This window comes from Pelobates fuscus, chromosome 13 (assembly GCF_036172605.1).
Source record: "Pelobates fuscus isolate aPelFus1 chromosome 13, aPelFus1.pri, whole genome shotgun sequence".
In the NCBI taxonomy this organism is placed as follows: Eukaryota; Metazoa; Chordata; class Amphibia; order Anura; family Pelobatidae; genus Pelobates; species Pelobates fuscus.
Window position 1 is genome coordinate 100,870,797 of NC_086329.1, and position 24,630 is coordinate 100,895,426.

The window sequence follows — 24,630 nt, forward strand, 5'->3', positions numbered from 1 at the left end:
GATGGCAAACTGCTTGAAAAGTGTTTGAACTCCGACCAAAACATGTCCTGGTGTTCTAGTGTAAGGGACATTATAATGTCACCTCTCACCTCTGCCTCCCCTCTATGGTGTTTGTTGCAGTGAATACATGCGCATGCTATGACATCATATTTGGGCGCCTTCTACTAAAGGGATGCCCAAAGATACACTATGGATGGAGCCAAGGCACCTTCCTTCTATTCTCCTGCTTGGGACTGAATATGACAACAAGGGAACAGCCTCGAGTGCCCATAAAATGCCCAAACACAGATTAAAGCCAGAAAGGGACAATAAATTAAACAATGTTCATGCCCATGTGATCAGGGTCTCTAAAGCAGTAATGTTCCTCCACCTAATCCCTTCAAGCTCTCTCATCCATTGAGACCAATAAAAGTTTGAGACCCAAAAGACTGCAAACCGATAAACAAGGCTATATAGGTACCAGTTTGATATACCAGCCATCAGGATTGGCAGACGTGGCAGATTAATAAGCAGAATATGCTGTGGTTTTATACGATGTAAATAAACTGTACTGACCCAGCGCCAATGTAGGCCCTGTTCACACGTTCGCGATAATTTTACCTTCATCAGACTACGGCTATTCTGTCCAAATATACAGATTACAACTTCTGGCCGAGACTCGGCACAACACATGCTCATGGGATTTACAGGAGACAGGGAACATCAAAGGTTAAATCTAATTCACATCTACATGTATTTATATGAAGATAATGGGGTGCCAAATAAAAATTCCCACCTGTGGCTACACTAAATGTAATAGAGATACACATTGAAGAGGGATTGTAAGAAATGAAAGAAATAATAGAGATATAAGAAGAGCTTGCAATCTAATAGACAGAGCAGTGATGGATATAATTCACATTACAGTAACTGCACTAAATATAGAACATCTTTATATTGTTGCAAAACGCCAGTCTCACATATTAACCCATATTACAATACATATTTATGGCAGAACCTGGTCAATGATATACCAGCAGACTTATACAAGGAAAAAGGGGAGAGAAAAAACTAAAATATCCATAAATCAGTCATGGCTAACTTGAGCAAACGCTTGAACTACATCCCCCATAATGCTCAGTCTGCTTAAAGGTTATGCAGAGAGGATCCCTAGACAACTGATATAAACAAACACACATTGCTCTTGAGTACAGGGATATAGCTCTGCTCCTAAAGCGGCTTAAAAACACAGCTAGAGATCCAGACATGACCTACGTCTATAAACCTCCCTTAGGAAGAAAACTGGATCGACAGCAGAATGGGAAGGGTTACAACACTCCGATCTCTCCAGCCTTGAAACTGTGAAACACGGCTTGAGGATTGTAAACAAGTCTAATGTCTGTGCTGGGCATGCAGAGCTAGCTGGGCCTATTCTGCACTTGCTGAGAGCTCACCCAGAGTAACTAACCCACGGGCTGGTCATCGTTCAGGCCTCGTCCACTGTGTGCCAAGCTAGCTCCGGGAGATTACAAGCCTTAAGTGTATACCATAAGCCATGCCTTATAAGGAGAGCACAGGCAATGGTTTGAGCCGCGTTACAGATGACAAGCACACACTCTGAGCAGGCTGTGTGAGCTCTACAGGAAAAAGAAAAAAAAAAGAAACTAGAGTGTACTTACTGCCAGAAGTCTAAGTGACAGTCCTTACAGGTCTCTTCCTTGGGCAAGTGGCTTCCAAAAAGAAAGAAGCGAGAGAGCCTACGACTCGGTGGCTTGTGGTGGCCCTGATAGATCTTACCAGCCCCAACCACCAATAAACCAACTGTTTGCAGTCTGTCGCTGGGCAGCATGGAAGGTGTCCCCCCCGCACCCCCCCAGTAAAATACACCACACTGCTTGTCCTGAGTGACAGCGAGACCTCTGCCTTGTCAGCGAGTAAAGGGCAGTGACAGATGCGGTGACTGGGAGGGGGTGTCTGTGTGTGAGTGAGAGGAGGGTATGGCTTTAGGGGGAAGGAGGGGTATGCCTCCTGCCTAAAAACAGCTGTTGAAAGAAGCCGCTCAGTTTATTTCCTTTCTAGTGTGATTTTAACTGGTCCAGCTCCCTCCCCCTCTAATTCCTGGCCAGTAGCAAAAGTTTTCAGAAAACAAGCAGTGATACTGTGCATCATTATTAATGGGGACAACCATCCTTCAACCCCATCCAGGGACATTTCTTATCCTGGATTAAAGAATTATGGTCAATGTGACGTCAGAAGATTGATTAATTCATAGAGTGCAAGCTCAGTGGGCCAGAAATTAAAAAAGGTTAGAAAAGTGTTAAGTTTTAACCAGTAGGAGGACAATTTAGCAAATAAACTGCCAAGAAAGAACAATCAGCAGAGTGGGAATGTTTGAATGGTAACATTTAGGAAAGAATAGCGGATTTGGATAAATTCACTAAAAGCTTGGCTGTGTTTGCCAGAAATTTGCAATTCAATATTCTATTCATAAAATTGTAACCAAGGACAAAATAAAGATATTAGTTGAGTTTTTAATCGGCTGATTTCGCCACAACCTTGCCCCCTTCCCCAAACTTTGCAATTCCCCTCTCAATTCTTTCACAGTTTGAGCTTAATGATTTTAGACTAATGTGAAGTGGGGAAGTCTTAGAGGGGATTTAGCACACCGGAAACACTCAGTTATTTGTTACATTGTGAACCTTTTTAAAAACGTCTTCTAATTGGCAACCTCCAGAAACAACAAAACTACAAACTACAAAACATTTCCCAAACTATCGGTGTTAAAGGGACTCGGGATAAACATGGTGTGCGCGTCTGTACCAATCAGTGCAAATCTGGTGCCCGCGGGAAAAACGGCAAACATGGCGACTGCAAATGAGTGACACATGTCCGTCATTATGAGAAGCTGTGAGTATCAATATGGGGTAAATAGAACTGATGATCTATATTCTGCGGGGATTTACCAACACAATATATAGGTTTTACCCACTCTTACATGGAGTTGATTCCATCAGCAACACATTATCCAGCTCTCATTTTTCAACTAATTTGCATTTTTGTTTTGGGACCTGGCTGCCAGCTTTCTATATATGCTGTAACGATCCATATTTAAAGTGGGCAACATCTACCCAGAATCCCTAGCTCAGATACTTGCTCCCCATGTTTACATCATGTCATCGTTCAGATGTACCTTTCACAAGGAGAAATGAATATACTGTATATAAAAAACAAAGAGCCTCCCACGCAGATAGAAGACATTTGTGTGTCCAATGTGTAAGGTCCCCTGCGGTCTTTGGAGTAAGTGAAAATGAGAGATTGACATGCAATATATGCCCTGATCCAAAGAGCTAGCATTCAAATTCTCTAATGTAAAAGTGCATTTGGAACCAGTTTCAGTTTCCAGTGCTGTTCAACCCTCTCTGATTTAATAAGGGTCAAACTCAAAACAAATACACACAAAATATAAGGAAGGTATTTAAGACAGTTGCCTTGATTGTATTACATATATACCAACATCTATAAACACAAGCCCTTATAATTGTTTTGGGGGGTTTTTAAACTGAAAAATACATTTCTATGTGGGTAACCTTGGAGTGTCCTCAAAGTGAGCAGGTTCCTGGGTGGGATAGGAGACCCCCCTGCCTGTGCCCTGCATTGCTCGCACTCTGCCAGCTGTCTGTATTGTCACTACCTGTCACACAGAGCAATGCGCCCCCCCCCCCACCCCCGGTGACGGACTGAACTAGATGTGAGGTCTCTGCAGGGTTACTACATAGCGAAACATTCATGTGGAATTCAGGATACAGGGAAATTATCCTCATCAATATTTATTTAATCCCAGCAATGACACCAAGTATCATACAATACTCAAAGGGGTAGTACAAAGTCACGCTAGTATATAGGTAACACCTTAAACAAATATGAAATCTCTCGGTTCCAACCAGAAAGGAGATCCTCATTCTTCTACATGGGATCAGAACTTTGTATCAGCATATCCACAGTATATAAATTCTTGTACTTCCTCTGCGGTCTGGGAAAAAGGTGCAGGCTTACAGCTATGTAATATTTATAAATTGCTTCAGTTTTAATCAACGCCATGCAGGGAGGTCTAGGACAGGGGAAGTTTCCACTTGATTAGCAGTAAGCAGAAGGGAGCTTTGCCTAACTTTTGGTTTGCAAGATTCTAGATCAGGGATACACGAAGAAGGCCATATTGATCCTTCATAGAAAATGTTCGAGAATCTGGAATGCCAGAACTAGCCTACCACCTGTTCCACATCGATGATAATAGTTACAAATACAAAAAGAGTCCTGCGCTCACTCCCATCACTACTGGGCCGGCAGCAATGACTACAGTACTCATCAGCCCCAATATATAGTAAAAACCAAAGAAAAGAAAAAGGTACCTGCGCTCTCTCCTTAATCCCTATGTATATTTAGACAAATGGAGGTCATTTAGTTGCTCCAATGGCCATTGGAGGGAATGCCCACCGTAATTAATTAAGGGTTAATAAGTATATAAAAAAAATACCCCTCTCTGTCTCATTAGAGATATCTTTGCCAGAAGCTCAAGGAAGCAGGCTGAAGGGTCAGTGTTAGGACCCGCCTAGGGGGGTCTGCCTTGACGTTGGCAGGCGGGCATTCCCTCCAATGGCCATTGGAGCAACTAAATGACCTTAGTTTGTCTAAATATACATAGGGATTAAGGAGAGAGCGCAGGTAACTTTTTCTTTTCGATGATATTTAGTTGCCCTGTTGGCATTATCGAGAATATTAGAAGTTCAGGTGTGACACTAACGGTACGTGAAAGTAAAATTCGTTATAGGGAGACGTTTGGAGGTATTTTTTAATTTCTTTTTGCAGTAATGTGCCAAAGACAGCTTAGCAGACATGGCTCTCAATCACAGGGAAACAACGGTTAGCGTTTAAGTCGTAATGGAGCAAAGTCTCCCATAATGCTTTGCCAGACTACAGATAACCCTGGTCGAGATTTTTAAAAGGAAGACAGATTATACAAACTATATGCTTCACCTTACAAACCCTTGTCACTAGTCTGCTGTTAACTCGAATTTCTGAACGTTCGTCTTTTCTGAGCCAGTAAAACCCCCCTAAAGATGTATATTAAAAGCTTTTTGATGACGAGGTTTTTGCAACAGAAATGGTAAAAATACCACACTTGACATCTCCGAGTGACACGTTAGAAAAAGGTGTTCATCAAAGCTATCCGCTCTTTTTTTTTTTTTCAGATCGGAAGCTGTGAGGTGCTTGAAAATCTTCGGCCTTATATAAAGGCCCTTTATAAAAATAAAAAAGTAAAAATAAAAAGTGAAGTGTCGGCCTTCACTGGGTAACGCAAGCTGCAAACAACACTCGCCGAGAAACCGGAGGCACAACATCACAGGTTAGTTTATACATTTCAAAGGTGGGACAGCCAAGAAATTATCGAGACATCTGTTTTCCTCCTTAAGGGCATCACACATGGAATAACTTACTCACTTGAAATGAGAATGCTGCTTAATATCTTTTATAAACAGAGATCCTAGTCACTCATTGTACAGCGCTACAGAATTTGTTGGCGCTATATAAATAATAATAATAATAGTTAAAATATTAGCATTTAAAAAAATGATAGAACAACTCATGGATGGCCAAAAAAGTAGTCCTGAAATAGTTTTGGATCGCTCATTAGCCACCTCTGCAATTTGTTCACTAAGTTTTCAATGTTGGCACTACACAAACAGCAATATCAATTTGTAGAAAATGAATTTAAAAGAAGATACATAGAATAATGTAATACTTAAGAAACTGGGCCAATGCACAAAGACAGCAAACATCCCAAACATCCTCCCCACTCCCCCCCCCCCCCCCCCCCCCCCACACTCCCCACACTCCCCACACTCACACACCTTATCAATGGTTGGAAAAATGGTTTATTTCAGATTAACTTCCCCCACAATTCAAGCAGAGGTCACCCAACACAAACAGCAACTTGCCATCCTGATCAGAACACTGGCTAATGTTACAGATAGGTAAAGATAAGATTATACTCTGACACCCAGACAAAGCACTCTCCAAATCGGATCTGGGTTCTTTTCTAGCCTTGGGTGTTAAAAAGCTCCAATTAACCACAGAACCCAGACTGCCGCAGCACCCCTCTTGCAGTGATCACATGATGGGAGTTAGGATTTTGGTTAAGTGTATGGAAATCGCAGTATAGCAAAGAAGGAGAATATTTAAGATTTATTGATGAGATGTTTTATGTCATGAATGCAGTAACTACACAGGAAAAGGAAATGTCGGGGGAGAGAAAAAAAACATGGCTCAGAGCCCATCTACGAAGACAAAAATTAAATAAAAATTATCATTGTTTCACTATTACAACCTGTTTTTTTTTTAATTTTGTTTAAGGGGCGTGTGCACTTAGAAAGACCAAATTCTACGGGGAGTCTGTTCACTAAACGGCGCATTGTGGTGGGTTTTAAAACTGCCTGGAGGGCGATATAACGGAGTTGAAGTGAACATTTTTTTCCCAAAAAAAATCCAAAATTTGGGAAACTTTTTACTTTTTCCAACTTTAATTTTTCTGCCTAAAATGCTCCAAGATCAGGAAGCATTAATAATCTTCATGCGAAGGGGGAAAAGAGTTAAGTAAATTAAACATCAGAAGAAAAAAGTATCCATGTGAGTTTCATAAAACCTACACTAAAGACACATTAAAGGAAAGAGGAAACAGGTCATTGGCTCTGCTCTATCTAGCTACAGAGTGTTAGCTCTTATGACGAGTATCCTGTTTATCAGCTGCACTAGGATGTTTAAACACAACATCCTAGCAGATATTCAGATGGACTGCTGTCCATTACTCCAGCACTTTGAAATCTAAACAAGTCCTCTCCGCTCACTGTCTTCGATCTTTGAATTTTCTGTAGGATTGGAGGGTCACTGCATCACACGCTGTGACTCACATATCCCCTTGACCCGGCTGTGGCCATGAAAGTGTTATTGGCCACATGGTATTGTTGAAAGAGTACTGGGCATTCCACAATGTACTGGCCCATACCAGCAATGGCTAGGCCTGACCCTATAGATGTTTGTAAACCTTAAGGCTGACTAAGACTCATGGGAAATGAATCTCATTGAGCTGCTACCACTGGCTTCTACAGGCCTGGGGCTCTCAGCTTGTACTTGACACCTCTCCTGGAAGAAACCTTCATCTATAACCTTTTGGCTCCTACAAGGATTTTTCCGATTTTCTTCATATTAACAAACATAAAGGGAACTGGTCGTATTTACGTTATATTAATCAGAATATTTAAAAAGTAAATACCCGTATATACTCGAGTATAAGCCGACCCGAATATAAGCCGAGGCCCCTAACTTTACCCCCCCCCCCCAAAAATGGGAAAACTTATTGACTCGAGTATAAGACTAGGGTGGGAAATGCAGCAGCTACTGGTAAATTTAGATCCTCAAAAAATTATATTAATTGAATATTTATTTACAGTGTGTGTATATAATGAATGCAGTGTGTGTGTGTATGAATACAGTGTGTGTATGTATGAGTGCAGTGTGTGTATGTGTGATGCAGTGTGCGTTTGTATGAATGCAGTGTGTGTGTATATGAGTGCAGTGTGTGTGTATATGAGTGCAGTGTGTGTGTGTATGAGTGCAGTGTGTGTGTGTATGAGTGCAGTGTGTGTGTGTATGAGTGCAGTGTGTGTGTGTATGAGTGCAGTGTGTGTGTGTATGAGTGCAGTGTGTGTGTATGAGTGCAGTGTGAGTGTGTATGAGTGCAGTGTGAGTGTGTATGAGTGCAGTGTGAGTGTGTATGAGTGCAGTGTGAGTGTGTATGAGTGCAGTGTGAGTGTGTATGAGTGCAGTGTGAGTGTGTATGAGTGCAGTGTGAGTGTGTATGAGTGCAGTGTGAGTGTGTATGAGTGCAGTGTGAGTGTGTATGAGTGCAGTGTGAGTGTGTATGAGTGCAGTGTGAGTGTGTATGAGTGGGGTGAGTGTGTGTGATGCAGTGTGTGTTTGTGTTGCAGAGCCGTAGTGGGGGGTGGGCATTTTTATTATTATTATTTTTGTAATTATTATTTTTTTTTGTTATATTATTATTATTTTAATTTTTTTTATTATTATTTTATTTTATTATTTATATTTTTTTCGTACCCCCTCCCTGCTTGATACATGGCAGGGAGGGGGGCTCTCACTCCCTGGTGGTCCAGTGGCATTGGCAGTTCAGTGGAGGGGGCTGGCAGAGAGCGCTTACCTTTCCTGCAGCTCCTGTCAGCTCCCTCCTAGTCCGCGCCGGTCCGCTCAGCTCCCTCTGCAAGTCCCAGTGTAAGTCTCGCGAGAGCCGCACTATGACCCCGCGGCTCTCGCGAGACTTACACTGGGAGCTGACAGGAGCTGCAGGAGCCAGCCCCCCTCCTACACAGCCCCATTGTCTGTATTATGGCAATGCAAATTGCCATAATACAGACATTGACTCGAGTATAAGTCGAGTTGGGATTTTTCAGCACAAAAAATGTGCTGAAAAACTCGACTTATACTCGAGCATATACGGTAGATTTGCTTTTTAAATATTCAGATTAACGGATGTTGACATCTTAACTACCTCCTATAAAGGCCCAACAAGTCACACAATTTAACCAATTATTCCCATCATTCTTTTTTTACCATTACAGGTAAACATACCATATTTCTGCAATCTAATTAAGGCTGTAAAGGAATCATGGGAGTTGTAGTTCAGATGTAAAATGTTTTACTTCTGCTGGCACTATGCTTTTATCATGACATTTATAAATAACGTGTAAACCACAATCAGAGAAGGACCAAGGTAATGAGAGATCCAACCACACTATGGCTTCGCTAAAGCAAACTCCCATCATCCATGGTTCTACACTGAAGGCGAGTCATGAAGGGGATTCAATTATAACAAAGGGCAGTGATTATTTATCAACCCATTTAATTAACAGTTTTTCAAATTCCCCATTTTCCACTTTTGTCCCCAAAATACAATATTTTCATGTTTTTACAAAACAACTGCAAATTCTAGCATTCATGCCAGGACTCTGCATGAGATTACAACAGTCTGGAATGAATTTAGAGGCTGAGCCAGGATAATCGGAGTGGATACGGTGCACACAGGCTGTGCTAGTACCGGGCAGAGCTGTCACAATGAGAGCAATGTGCACAACACGCTAGCCGGGAATGGATTCATTGCTGAATGAGGAAGGGGGAGCGTGCTCCGCTCAGCTGTTCTGGAGCTAGCTGGGTGATGGACGTTATGGCCGCGTGTGGAAGAGAACGTAATGTTCTGCTTGAGAAATAATCCACTGGAGCCACAGATTGATGTAACTGGGCCAGGCTGTAAGAGGGGAGGTGGAAGAAGTGGGGGGAGACACTAAATAAATAAATAAAAAAATAAAATCTTAAAGCTACAGCGCAGCGGTCAAAAGCCCAGTCTGATGGCAAGCTCGCTGCACTTCAGACAGACAAACTCCAGGGGGTAAAGCAAGCACAGAGGTATTCTGCCCCAGAAAAATTAGAAAAAGGAGTAAATGAACATTTCACAAGACTAAAAAGTAATACACACGATATATAAAAGATACATAAACCCGGTGAATATTTTACATATACGCATATATATGCTATGAAACAATAGAAATGATTTAACTGGAGAGTCAGGTTTAATATTATGATGTATATTCTATAAATGCATAGAATACACAGTACAGCTAGGCAGTGATATTTGGTATAGTCAATATATTATATACAGTGCCCTCCGCTAATATTGGCACCCATGGTAAATACGAGCAAAGTAGGCTATGAAAAAAAATTAAGCTTTAGTTTAACCTTTTGATCTTTCATTCAAAAGATACTCAAAAATACAATGCTCTTACAAATACAAAACAATTGCAAACACAATACAGGTTTATAATTTAAAAAAACAAAACAAAACAAAAAAACATAAAATTATATATGTGGTACAATTATTGGCACCCCTAGGAATTCATTTGAAGAATAAATATTTGAAGTATATTTCCATTGATATACTCCATTTTTTAGTACACCTGGGTGACTAGGAACAGGAAATTGTTCAACCATGACTTCCTGTTTCACATGGGTATAAATATGAGGTAACACACAGGCCAAATTCCCTTAGTCATTCAGCACAATGGGTAAGACCAAGGAATATAGTTGTGATGTGCGGCAAAAGGTGGTTGAGCTTCACAAAATGGGAAGTAGCTATAAGAAAATAGCAAAAGCATTGAAAATGCCCATTCCCACCATAAGGGCAATAATTAAAGAAACACTATAGGCTCAGGAATACAGACATGTATTCCTGACCATATAGTGTTAAAAAAAAATATTTAGGTGACTGGACCCCCATGCACTGGTTCTGCCCTAACTCTGCCTCGTTGGCTGACATCATTAAGACTGACGATCTAAGCCAATCCAATGCTTTTCCTAAAGGAAAGTTCTGGATTGGCTGAGAGAGTAAATTCTGATTATCTCAGCGAAGACTGGCCAATCAGCATCAACTTATCGAGATGCATTGATTCAATGCATGTCTATGAGGAACATCAGTGCTGCACACCCAGTCTGAGTGACTGACTGCCACTGGAGGTGTCCCTAGGGAGCAATATAAGTACTGCCTTTTTTACAGCAAAAGGCCTGCAGGGACTGACTATACACACCAGAACATCTACAATACGCGGTAGTTTTTCAAGTGACTCTATAGTCCCTTTAAGAAGTTCCAGTCAACTGTAAATGTTACGAATCAACTTGGAAGAGGACGTGTGTCTACATTGTCTCAAGGTTTTGTGAAGAGGATGGTTTGAGTGGCCAAAATATCTCCAAGGATCACAGCTGGAGAATTGGAGAAGTTAGCTGCGTCTTGGAGTCAGAAAGTCTCCAAAGCAACAATTGACGTCACCTACATCACCACAAGTTGTTTGGAAGAGTTTCAAGAAGAAAGCCTCTACTCTCATAAAAAAAAACAAAAAAAAAACCTCAAGCATTTCCAGTTTGCCAGACACGACTGGATCTTCAAATTGGGATCTGGTTCTATGCTCAGATGAAACCAAAATAGAGCTTTTTGGCTATAGACACCAGAGGTGGGTTAGGCGCACAGAGTAGTAGCCATATGGAAAAGTACCTCATACCCATGGTTAAATATGGTGGTGGCTCGACCTCAAAATGTGAATGACCTGGAGAGATTCTGTATGGAGGAATGGTCTCAGATACCTTGCCACGTATCCTCCAACCTCGTCAGGCACTATAGGAGAAGACTCAGGGCTGTCATTGTGGCAAACGGCAGTAGCACAAAGTATTGACTAAAAGGGTGCCAATAATTGTGCCACACATTTTTAACAAAGAATAATTTTTTGGGAAAAACGTGTGTCGTGTTTGCAATTGTTTTATCTACAAGAGCAATAAATACAGTTTTTCACAGCCTTCTTTGCTCATATTACCGAGGGTGCCAACATTAGTGGAGGGCACGGTCAATGTTAAAAAGTCATATGAAGACACATACCTCTAACGATTCCTGAAATAGCTGTTCATCATTTGGGGAAACGGCTGTTCAAGAGGAATATCTGCAGGGAAAAAAAGAACAATGGTGGGTTATACGATTCATAGCACATATTAGCAAACATTAAATCCACAGCATACACAGAAAACAATGCGGAGATGGCAAGAGCCATCTTTTCATCCTCTTAATTAGCTGGTTACATTGTTATTTACTAAAGTGAGAATTGTTCTGATTCAACTGTTGTGGTCTAAAATTTGCAATTTTTTTTTTTTTTTAACAATCCTTAGCAATTCCCTGGTTTAGTGGGAAAAAAAAACATCACGTGAAAAGTTTAGAACCATAAAATTATGTACTTTTGTCAGACAAGTGTTGATTATGAAAACGCAACTGCAAATTTTAGGCTGCAGAAGCCGCATTGGAAAAATAATCAACTATAAGCACTAAAAACACTCTGCAAAAATAATTAGAGACGCACATTTCTCTGAATTCGCAGTGGTGATAATATATTAAAACAGAAGCACCATTCATCAAATGCACCAAAAAGGTGTAATGGGACTCGTTACCCAAGCAAGTCAAATATTAAAATCCCATTAGGTATTTAACCATTTACAAGGTGGATGTAGTGATTGGCAACATGGTGGATTTTCATCATTATCATTTATATAGCGCCTGCTCTGCGGTGCTCTACAATCATACCGTGGGGCGAATAACATGATAGCAGAATGTAAGCTCGTTTGAGCAGGGTCCTCTTCAACCTATTGTTCCTGTAAGTTTATTTGTAATTGTCCTATTTATAGTTAAATCCCCCTCTCATAATATTGTAAAGCGCTACGGAATCTGTTGGCGCTATATAAATGGCAATAATAAATAAATAGCAACAGATACAAGATTTGAAGAGACCCTGCTCTAATGAGCCAACAATCCAGGAGACTGAAGTGTTTGTTCTGCAGTTCTGGGAACATTCCTTAGAAACAGACCTTTAGTTATACTACAACGTATGGAGGGAATATTCTATAAAAGGCCAAGCTCATTAGAAGAACACACTCTAATTAACTAAATTATATATAATTATTATTACTATTTTTACTAGATTTATTCCTTCATAAGTATAGATTCATGGGCTATTCTTTGTTTACTATTTAAATCGCTATTTAACCTGACTTTATTTTAGCTGGAGCCCGATCTGCCCACAGTGAATTCATCAATCCATATGACGTTTATTAATTTGGATGCTTCGAACCAATCCAATGCTTCTCAGAGCGAATACCTGGTCATGGGCAGTGTTTTGTGTGATGGCTTTGAAAGGTGAAATTCTTCAAAAATCAATAAGAATCTAGTGGCTGACCTTGTGACAACCACTAAACGTAAACAATGCCATTTCTTTGAAACGGCAATGTTTTAGATTCTGAAAAAAAAGAGACAGAATCTATAATTCTAAAGCCACTAAATTGAGACGTAAGGGGTTACAGTAAAACAACAACAAAAAAATACAACTTTATTTAAATACTATTTCTCGGATTCTAGACCATTTCTTTCTCTGTTAAGCTGAACAATACGTGAGTCAAATGTAATAAATTATCGATAAATAATTGGGGCCATGGTCATTTACAGTCAAATTCACCCCCTTGAACCTACATATATGTAATTTGCAATAATTCTGAGCCATCGCTATTTCAGATTAAAAGGGTCAGCGCTGATAGAACAAACTGGGAAAAATGAGATTAAGGCAGCTTCCCTCCAGAAGGAAGGGGATCCCTCTATCCCTATAGTAGTAAGGCAAGTACAAAATATAAGAAGTGTAGAGGATTAGCGCCACTCTAAAAAGACACTGGTGAGAATATTATAACCAACATAAGATGCCTTCAATAGGTCTACAATAGATCGATACACTTAAAAAATGGCATAGAATAAGAGACCTAAAATACAAATATATATAAAAGAAGATAAATGGAATAATAAAAAATAAAATATAAATTATTGGATATATGTCCAAAATAGAGAGTCCAATAAAAGATGATGGTATGTATTTTCTGGAGGAGCATCTTGTTGGGATATCAGATGTGGAAAGAAAGAGAGGATAATGGTGCAGTATGTCCAAAATTCTGATGATATTTTAAAGGATTTTATTTCAGATAAGCCTAACGTCGTTTTTAGAGGCGCCCCAAATTTCAGATCTATTCTGATTTCTTATCTTTCTTACCACAAGCCAAATGTTTTTTTTTTTTAAAAATGTAATAGATGTACGGTATGTAGAAACAAAGATCAGAGTATAAAGTCAAAAACGACGCACTTTATATCAACTAACACTAAAATGTCTCAAGAAATTAGAGATCTCATCTGTTGTACTACTGAAAACGTAATATACCTATTGGAGTGCCCTTGTGGCCTCCAATACGATGGGATGACCTCACGATGTTTAAAAACATGATTGGCAGAACATTGCTGCAACATTATCAAAGGTTATCCCAACCACTCTGTATCAAAACATTTTCTAACCCATGATAAAAATCCAAAGTATCTAAAATGTATAGGAATTCAGAAATGGAAAATCCCTTGGAGAGGTGGAGATCTTAAAAACATTTTAGGCCAAAAAGAAATGAATTGGGTTTTTAATTTAGAAACCCTGGCCCCAAAAGGCCTGAATGTAGATTTTGACCTTATTAAACATTTGTATAATTTTTTTAAAGAATTTATCCTATTCCATCGTATACAATATATTTTGTTTACCTCCCTTTATACGGTTTATTCCTATACATATACATTTTAAGTTTAACTCTCAGTCATACACATTCTAATAAAAAACAGCTATAATTAACAGTACATACTTTCTCAGATGTATTGCTTTATGTATCTACAGTCTTATATATAACTGGTTTTATATTTATTTTAACATTCTGTATATACTATAATGGTTTACAGTTCTAAGTGTATATATGTTTATGTATATCCCTGTGCAATGTATTCTCGGCCGTTGCTAACCGCGCTCGCAATGCCTATCCTTATTCCATCGGCATATTGAGTCTGCCCACCTGATCATAATCCCTCTTGTAAGATAAAATGTATTGCTTTTGTTTGGGTTGGAGGTTGGAGTTTTTCCAGCTCAAATTTATGCTTGCTGTGTCCACTATGTTTTTATCATTTTTAGTTTATCTACTTAATGTTAATATGACCTTGGACCTTTGAAACAAGTCATGTGACCTCATTTAGGGTCAATGGTCAAATAAGACACCATTTTTAATTTGCTGATTGTTTGCACCCTATATAAACCCACATGTGCCAGGCTAATACTATGTACACTTGAAGAAGCCCCTGGTGGTAAAACGCGTTGTGGATGTTTAAGTTGTTTTACTACTGTGTTAATAAAAGGTTTTTTGGCTACTTTTACATTGAGTGTGCCATTTTACTCTTTTTACTCAGTTATTATTCTTTTATTGCCTGGTATCCTGATTTTACTCCCAGCAGAAACTACTCAAGAAATCATTAGGTGGGGATTATTCCACCCACGCCCTATCCATAGAGCATTTTGTCTGCTCTGGCAAATGTGAGTAGTATTCCCTTTCTTATTCTTCTGGTTGATTTTATACAGTGAGCACTATTGTTGTTTCTTTTTATTTTTTGGTGCACGCATCATTGAAACCATTGTTCACGTATCCTATAAGTGGGGATTGTACCACTGTACGCCTTTCATACTAGAGCTGGTTTAAAGCTCTAAAAAACGTGAGTAGGACCATATATACTTTTATTCTTATTTTTATATTTTCTGGACATAGTGCACCATTGTCCTCTCCTTCTTTCCACATACGGACCGGATCTGATATCCCAACAAGATGCTCCTCCAGAAAGTATATACCATCTTCTTTTATTGGCCTCTCTATCTTGGACGTATATCCAATAACTTTTATAATTCTATTTATCTTATTTTATATGTATTTGTATTTTAGGTCTCTTATTCTATCAATTTTTTAAGTGTATCGATCTATTGAAGGCATCTTATGTTGGTTATAATATTCTCACCAGTGTCTTTTTAGAGTGGCGCTAATCCTCTACACTTTTTTACATTTTGTACTTGCCTCACTAGTTCAGATTAACTGGGAACTCACCGACCAAACCATTAAAAAAAAACAACATTTGGCCATCTAAGCAAAACTGTCCAAATCACCATCACTGCAGATATGCATTATACGAATTATAATTATATTATTTTACTCTGTAGCAATGTTTCATGATGCCTGCTGGGTTCTTTAAATTTCTCTTATCTCACCTTCAACAGCTGGCTTTTCTTTGGAACCAGGCATTTCTGCCAGTTTGGTTTGAACCTATCAGCAACATCAGCCATACTTAGAATATTGGCTAGCAGTAAACCGTTCTGAAAAGCCTGCCATTAAGTGGGTCATAAAAATATTTCACAGCATAAAAAAAAACAAAAAAAAAAACACAATAATGTAAGCCTTCTAAATCTTCTAAAAATCTCCAGACAGTGTAAGGATGTTTTCCCAGAGTGGGGTCGGGTAAATGGCAATAATCATGCACTTGGATAATTTTCACGGCTGTGTCTCTTTAATTTTCTGACCATCCGGGCACAGAGCACAGCGTTACTGCAACACCTAGAGCTGTGAAAAACTGTCACTGCGTATAGGGAACAAAACAATGCAAATGAGCAGAAGTGCTGATACAGGAGCGAGTTACCAGCATGACTGTAAAACCAGCAAAAAGGGAAACTGCGGCCACGAGCGTTGACTGTGACAATCCAATGCCGAGAACTGCCACCCAAAGGAGGTGGTAGAACGACAGGATGGTGGCTTAAGCGAACCAGTTAATGACAAGGGGGTATCCCAACACGTGGTATTATATTGGACAATAAGAGGGTAAAGCTCAGAATGTTAAAGGAATATAAAGTTTTTAAATCTGCATTCTGGTTTTTAATTGAGGAGTCTATTCGATAAATGGCTCAATTCTCTCAAATTTTTGTGATAAAATACTTTTGAGGTTAATTTTATTGAAGCAAAACAGAACCATATTGAGCTGAAGTAAAGTAATTTAAAAGTAGATTTTTGGGGGCTATTGTCATATGACAGGGGGTTATGGTAACGTCAGGGTAACATAGGTTTGCTTGCCATTTGTCGGATTGTAAGAAGCCAAATAGCTGACCGAATGACCGCCGTAGTGATGTAAAAATAAGGCTGAAACAGGTAAACTTGGCTTTTGTAAATAGTCAAATTGGTTTCTCATGTCAAACATTCTGACAGTGTTCTCCAAATGTATCAATGTCTGGATTCGGACATGAACGACAAACATTGTAGACTAGATTACAGTCTGTCTGGAGACAAAGACAGCTGAGATCTGGAAGAGAAGGATGAATATACGCAACCAAACTCAAATCCAGTGATAAATAGACAGAATTGGCAGCTGTCTGTAGTTTAACCGAATATCCAGTTGCCAATTCTATCATTACAAAAAGCGGTCATTAGTATCTGTTTAACCACTAACTCCACGGGAGCGACCCAATATACCCCAATAATTAAGAAATGTATTTAGGGAATTCCACTTGGGTTACATTATTCATTTAATTTATTTGACCTATTAAATTCATATTATTTTATGAATTTAAATGTAATCATTTGTCAAGCAGGCAAATTTCGTGGCTATCTGTAGGATTGTCTTCGAAAAGCAGGTACATTTGGGGAGTTTTCCGTCTACCAGATTTGCTCAGAATAAATCCTGTTGAAATCTGGTGTTTGACAAATATTAAAATATATATAATTTTTACTATTGTGCCTCGTTTCCACTGAGCGGATCGGTTCAGTTCGGTACGGTTCTCTATTTTGGGTGTTTCCATTATGAAAGTAGTCCATACAAGCGAACCGTACCGATCCATTCAGGGCCCTTGCTTCAGATGTAGGGCCATAGGAAATGGAATGGTTTGGTTATAGCAGAGCTACTATACAATCCATTGATTGGTGGACAGGAAGAGCATTTTTTCTAAACCCCGCATGGCCCTGAAAGGTCTGACTTGCAGTGGAAACGCTCACCAGAATGGGCTGGTCCATTCTAAACCTTCCAAACTGTACCGACCCGAACCGATCCGCACAGTGGAAACGAGGCATTAGAGTCGCATTGGAGAATTGTTTATTTTAAAGCAGACACCGGATGGTTCTGAAAAAGTAAAAACTGCGGCAAATAGTTCTATCCAGGCAGATCAGGGTGACACAGAAACCCCACTTCCTATAGGATTGGAAAGGCTTCTTTTTTTGCTGAACTGGGAATTTGAAGAGAATGTAAACGAGAAATGCAAATTTAAGGACAAAATAGCTAATTTAGAGAATTTTTACAAATCGTCTATTTTGGTCTACAAAATTCCTCTGGAATTATTGGTTTATTGGAAAAAACTAACCGTATTCTTTTAGAAGTATCACTAATGAGCAAAAATAAAAAAAAAATAAAAAATGATACCACAAACTGTTAGTATTTATTAAAGCAACCAAAAAAAACGAACGGTTCAGAACAACTGTTAACGCCTAGCGTGAAATGCAATACCTTGCGGAAATGAAACCGCGGCTGGAGCTGCGTCGGCGCATTGAGTTGTACCTCGAGTACTTTAAGGGAATTTGACAGCGTTTAATATTTGCTTCTTGTATCTTGGAGCAGAGACTGTACTAAACAGGTGAAAGGTGATATTGAAGAGCTGAGCAGATCATATTAAATAAACGGCGGATCGCGGATATAAAAACTGTCTCTTCAGCGACATCTTATTTCCGCTCCTTTGGTTAGCTGCTCGTTTAATTCTATTTTTTTTTTTTATATTTCAATAATGGTGCAAGCAAGACAGCTTCCTTTCTAAGTAATGGTACCTAGCCAAATCTGTCCTCTGATCAAGGTTATTAGCCACCTCCGTGGTGAGGCTTTTAATGTTTAAAGACACAGGAACACAGAAAGAAGAGGATGCGTTCGCTCTCTGCCACAATCACAATCTCGAGAGAATGCTTTGGGCTATGTAGTGCAGAACTTAAAATGTTAAAATAACTAAATATACTTGCTCAATATATATGCACAGCTAGTAAAATGTTAGCAAAGTGGCCAGTGGTTTGGATAAGGCTAACCTTGCAGGGTGCTTTACCTTTAAATCAATTATCATTTTTTTTTTTTTTTATCTTAATTAAAAAAAAAAAAAATAGGATAGGGAGCAGCCATATTGGTTTCTGGGCAGACGGCAGCTGGGTTTATGGTCTTTGTGACTCCATGAGAATCGGTACATTTGGTTAATTTGAACTAGCTGAAACACATTTGTGCACAATTATACCACTGGCCAGTATATAGGTCTGTTTGTGTAGGTATGCCTAATGCACTGTTTTCTAAGTTTGTCCTTCACAGGCGCCCTGAAAAGAGGTTTCTCTCTAAACGGCATTGCATTAAATGCAGGACTAAGCTACATAATAACCCTGAGCTATACAATAGATATCCAGGGCTAGGCTTGGTTTTTAGTAATGGTCAGTCAGTAAATTACACATACCAATGCTGAAATGTATCAAATGTGTTTTGACTATGATACTGCTTCTGTGTAAATAGTAGGTAGCTCTCATCTTTAAATACACTATGGGGAAACGCAGGTCCGTATGGCCGCAAAGAGTTAAAATGAGCAGGAAATTGCAAATACATGTGTGAAAAATAATCTATGGGTCTATCTGTTCCAAGATTATCTGTAAAATGGTCCATCCTAAGCTCTCCATCATGAGGTAGGTCAGGTGTAGGTGCTCCCCACAGGCCATGTGTAACGTTACCCAGACCAGGGCTGCCTTCATTCCCATACTGGACACATGGTACTCTTAGTCCTTCACAATAACCATAAGTATATCCAGGTCCAGCTCCTCACTACAACCTGTAGTCCCGGGACGAAGATGGGGAGATGGCACGGGACGAAGACGGGGAGATGGCACGGGACGAAGACGGGGAGATGGCACGGGACGAAGACGGGGAGATGGTGAAAAAAAGAGGGAGATGGCAAACAAAGAAAAAGAGGAACACAAAGAACAAGAGAGGTAGAACCAGCAATAACAAAATTGAGGGTATGACAAAATGTTTGGATGAGGTGTTACAGGGAAAAAGCGTTGAGTGGAGAGAAAGGTGGATGGAAAGATGTTAGAAAGAGGTGATGGGGAGAGAGACGTAGGGATCGACCGATATTGATTTTTTAGAGCCGATACCGATACCGATATTCTGTGAACTTTCAGGCCGATAGCCGATATAATTTGCCGATATTCTGTACATTTACCATTTTGGAAAATAAAAACTATTTCTAAAGGTAAATGCACAAAATATACATGCCACGTGTAGTGGATGCAGTGTGTTTAGACAGGGGAGCTGTTTGTGTTTGTGTAGTGTGTGTGTAGTGGATGCAGTGTGTGTTTGTGTAGTGTGTGTGTAGTGTGTGTGTAGTGGATGCAGTGTGTGTTTGTGTAGTGTGTGTGTTGTGGATGCAGTGTGTGTTTGTGTAGTGTGTGTGTTGTGGATGCAGTGTGTGTTTGTGTAGTGTGTGTGTTGTGGATGCAGTGTGTATTTGTCTAGTGTGTGTAGTGGATGCTGTGTGTATTTGTCTAGTGTGTGTAGTGGATGCTGTGTGTATTTGTCTAGTGTGTATATAATGAAAGCAGAGTGTTTGTGTAATATGTGGGTAGTGTGCGTAAAGTTAATGCAGTGTGTGTGTGTAAAGTGAATTCTGTATATACTAAATGCAAAGTGTGTGTGTGTGTGTTTGTGTAGTGTGTGTATATAAGGAATGCAGAGTGTGTGTATTTGTGTAGTGTATGTATATAATGCAGTGTGTGTGTAGTGTGCATTATATAAACACACTACACAAACACACACTGAATTATATAAACACACTACACAAACACACTGTGTATATAATGCAGTGTTTATATCATGCAGTGTGTTTGTATAGTGTGTGTATATAATGCAGTGTGTTTGTATAGTGTGTGTATATAATGCAGTGTGTTTGTATAGTGTGTGTATATAATGCAGTGTGTTTGTATAGTGTGTGTATATAATGCAGTGTGTGTTACACACACACACTGCATTATATACTTACACTATACAAACACACTGCATTATATACACACACTATACAAACACACACTGCATTATATACACACACACTATACAAACACACACTGCATTATATACACACACACTATACAAACACACTGCATTAAATACACAGTGTGTTTGTGTAGTGCATGTGTATAATAATGGTGTGTGTGTGTGAGGGGTCATTTTTTTTTTTTTATATTTAATCATTATTATTTATTTTGTGTTGTCCCCCCTCCCTGCTTGTTACCTGGTGGACCAGTGGCATTGGCTGAGCTGTGGGGGGGGGGGGGGGGGGAGGGAGCAGCAAGCGTTTACTCACCTCCCTGCAGCTCCTCCAGCTCCCCAGTGTAAGTCTCACAGCCAGCGTGCCGCGGGTCTCGCGAGATTTACACTGGGGAGCTGGAGGAGCTGCAGGGAGGTGAGTAAACACTTGCTACCCGCCACCCCCCCCCCAGGACCGCCAGGCTTGTAATGAGCCTGGCGGTCCTGGGAGGTATTATCGGCAATATCGGTATCTCTATTGGCCGATACCGATATTGCCGAAAATACCGAATATCGGCCGATTATATCGGTAAAACCGATAATCGGTCGATCCCTAAGAGAGAGGTGATGGGGAGAGAGAGAGAGGTGATGGGGAGAGAGAGAGAGGTGATGGGGAGAGAGAGAGAGGTGATGGGGAGAGAGAGAGAGGTGATGGGGAGAGAGAGAGAGGTGATGGGAAGAGAGAGAGGTGATGGGGAGAGAGAGGTGATGGGAAGAGAGGTGATGGGAAGAGAGGTGATGGGGAGAGAGGTGATGGGGAGAGAGGTGATGGGGAGAGAGAGAGAGGTGATGGGAAGAGAGAGAGAGGTGATGGGAAGAGAGAGAGAGGTGATGAGAAGAGAGAGAGAGGTGATGGGGAGAGAGAGAGAGGTGATGGGGAGAGAGAGAGAGGTGATGGGGAGAGAGAGAGAGGTGATGGGGAGAGAGAGAGAGGTGATGGGGAGAGAGAGAGAGGTGATGGGAAGAGAGAGAGAGGTGATGAGAAGAGAGAGAGAGGTGATGGGGAGAGAGAGAGAGGTGATGGGGAGAGAGAGAGAGGTGATGGGGAGAGAGAGAGAGGTGATGGGGAGAGAGAGAGAGGTGATGGGAAGAGAGAGAGAGGTGATGGGAAGAGAGAGAGAGGTGATGGGAAGAGAGAGAGAGGTGATGGGAAGAGAGAGAGAGGTGATGGGAAGAGAGAGAGAGGTGATGGGAAGAGAGAGAGAGGTGATGGGAAGAGAGAGAGAGGTGATGGGAAGAGAGAGAGAGGTGATGGGAAGAGAGAGAGGTGATGGGAAGAGAGAGAGGTGATGGGGAGAGAGAGAGAGGTGATGGGAAGAGAGAGAGAGGTGATGGGAAGAGAGAGAGAGGTGATGGGAAGAGAGAGAGAGGTGATGGGAAGAGAGAGAGAGGTGATGGGAAGAGAGAGAGAGGTGATGGGGAGAGAGAGAGGTGATGGGGAGAGAGAGAGAGGTGATGGGGAGAGAGAGAGAGGTGATGGGAAGAGAGAGAGAGGTGATGGGGGGAGAGAGAGGTGATGGGAAGAGAGAGAGAGAGGTGATGGGGAGAGAGAGAGAGAGAGGTGATGGGGAGAGAGAGAGAGGTGATGGGGAGAGAGAGAGAGGTGATGGGGAGAGAGAGAGAGGTGATGGGGAGAGAGATAGGGAGGTCATGGGGAGTGGAGAAAACTAGAGGAAGATCATGGAGGGTAGAGAGAGATATATGGAGATAATGAAAGAAAGCCTGATAAATAGTGTTAAGTGACGGGGAGAGATAGCAGGAACCTAGAGGATCTATGAGAAGTGACAGTTTTGGTTGACAAGCCTGTCGGCTGATAACAGACACATTACCAGCACTGCTGTCTGTCAATGGGAGATTCTCAGGCCTCCGAACACACACACTGAGAGATTGGATAGTGACACTGTAATTATACGGGAAATTACCATGTAAGGCAGTGCTCGTTACTCCTCTTAATGACCAGACATGTTCCCCATTCTTCGCATTTAGTAATCTCACCCAAACAACCCACGACAGACAAACAATAGGACAGTAATTACTTGTAGGGGGGATTCTCCAGCCCACCCTAACTCTGTTTATTCTCCCCATGGTTTACTCTGCTCCCTATACCAAATAATAAACGCAGTATTTCCATTTCAATTCGATCACGCAATGCATTGTGCAGGCAGAATACACAACACAATAAAACGAACAAAGAAAAGCCTTGGAAAAAAAAAAAATCTAAACATCAGAATGACTGCAAACCCAGAAGAGCTCAAAAAGGCAATTCCAGCATACACCACGAAGATGCACAACATGTATTATTTCATTTCATGAAGGACCTGTTAAAGGGACATCCCAGGTTTCAGCCGGCCCATTCTATAGATCAGTGGCCCCAAACTCAGGAAATTGGCATTTCTCATGTCAGTTCCTATGTAGTAGGTAAACAACTAACATAGAACATTAAAAATATATGCAAAAATAAATGTATTTAAAATAATAAAAAAATACTCACGCTGCTGTTCCTGTAAGCCCCTAGTTTTAAGAAGTGACTCAGTTAGTTTGAGTTAAAGGGACACTCCAGACCCCTAAAGCCGTTGAAATGCTTTATGTATTGTAAGCTATTTCAAGCATGGTCCTCATTAACCGATTGATCCAGTAACATTTTGTATTTGTCTAATTTATCGTAAAATGTCCCCCTTTAGAACATTGTAAAGCGTTGTGGAATAAGTTGGCGCTATCTAAATGATCTATTATAATAGTGTGTGAAAAGGGCACATTTTGACAGAAATTTACACTTTTATAAATGAACCTTGCTACACCCCCCTGGCTGTCAATCAGATACCTGGTCCTGTTACTTCCTGGTTGTTTAGCTCAGTGAAGCTAAACTCAAGAGGCAACAATTGTTCAGAGCACCTGCCTTGCAAAGACTTCTTATTGAGCTGCATTGGGCAGTCCGTTATTGGACATATATAGAAAGTCTGGGTTGGGGAAAGGGCTTGCAAAGGATGCAAACAATATCTTTAAATATAGCCCCAATTGCATAATTAAATGCATGCATGTTTCAATGGGGTATATCGAATAAACAGTGAATTTACAAAATTATTTATAGGATATGCACAGCTTAACTGCCCATAATTTAAAGGGGTCGCTAAAAGACTGGATTATTGCCTTTGTAAATAAAACAGATACATCTTTTAGATTGAAAAACTAAAGCAAGTTATCCCCCATTAGACCACATAGTACTTGCTTGCAGCCAACTGCAGATGAAAATGTAACCAGAATTGGAATTGGTTCCTGGGAATGTATCATGGGTGGTGATGAGACACATCTCTAAAACTGTGGAGCTAAACTGTACATGCTATAAAAATGGCAGGAGTCTCTATCCACTCTGTACATGCAGCCTGCACGTTCCTCTACATGTTACATGCAGCAGCGAGGGCCACAGAGCCTCTAACGCTGTGACCGTTAAGAGCCAAATACTTTCGTTTTAACTGGCCAACTTCCTCTTTGCAGGAGGGGATACAGAAGTGAAACTGGCAGATGTGCTGTGCTGATGCTGTGAAGGATATACTGGCAAAGAAACAGGCGGGGGTATATGGAGTCTAGTGGGCTCTGACCTCTTTACTGAAGACCTGCTGGGACAAATAACAAAACGTGTAACAGGTCGCCACACTATAGCGGTTGAAAAACTACAATCCAAATGATGCGTTGCCAGCCTGAAAAAGCTCTACAAAAGCTGTGGTCTCTCTGCTGATCATCCATCGGGTGGGCATTATCACAATCTGTAAAACCCTTTTTAGATTTAATGCTTGGAGTAAACAGCGCCCCCTTCTGACCTGCCAGTGTTAATCCCATTACAATGTTCACGCCTTCGAAACCCCACACGTGCTATAGATTAAGCTAAACATGGCCAGGCTTGACCACTTACCCTAGGAGTGCACCAGGTCACTGCTGGCACCATAACCATTACAGTTGACTGTAGTGTTTATGGTGCTTGGAGTGTTGCTTTA

General features: G+C 40.6%; 1 protein-coding gene across 7 annotated transcripts in view; it reads right to left on the reverse strand.

Annotated features, from left to right (window-relative positions):
- Positions 1–24,630, reverse strand: part of MEF2D (myocyte enhancer factor 2D) — a 151,766-nt gene that overhangs the window by 68,833 nt on the left and 58,303 nt on the right. For 4 of the 7 annotated variants that reach the window (XM_063439464.1, XM_063439467.1, XM_063439462.1 and 1 more), the window contains exon 2: positions 11,519–11,579. The gene's annotated coding sequence lies outside the window, so the exon portion shown is untranslated. Of the gene's footprint in view, positions 1–1,433; positions 1,489–1,658; positions 1,890–11,518; positions 11,580–24,630 lie in introns of those variants that run through there. The other 3 variants (XM_063439469.1, XM_063439463.1, XM_063439465.1) reach the window with 3 other exon arrangements.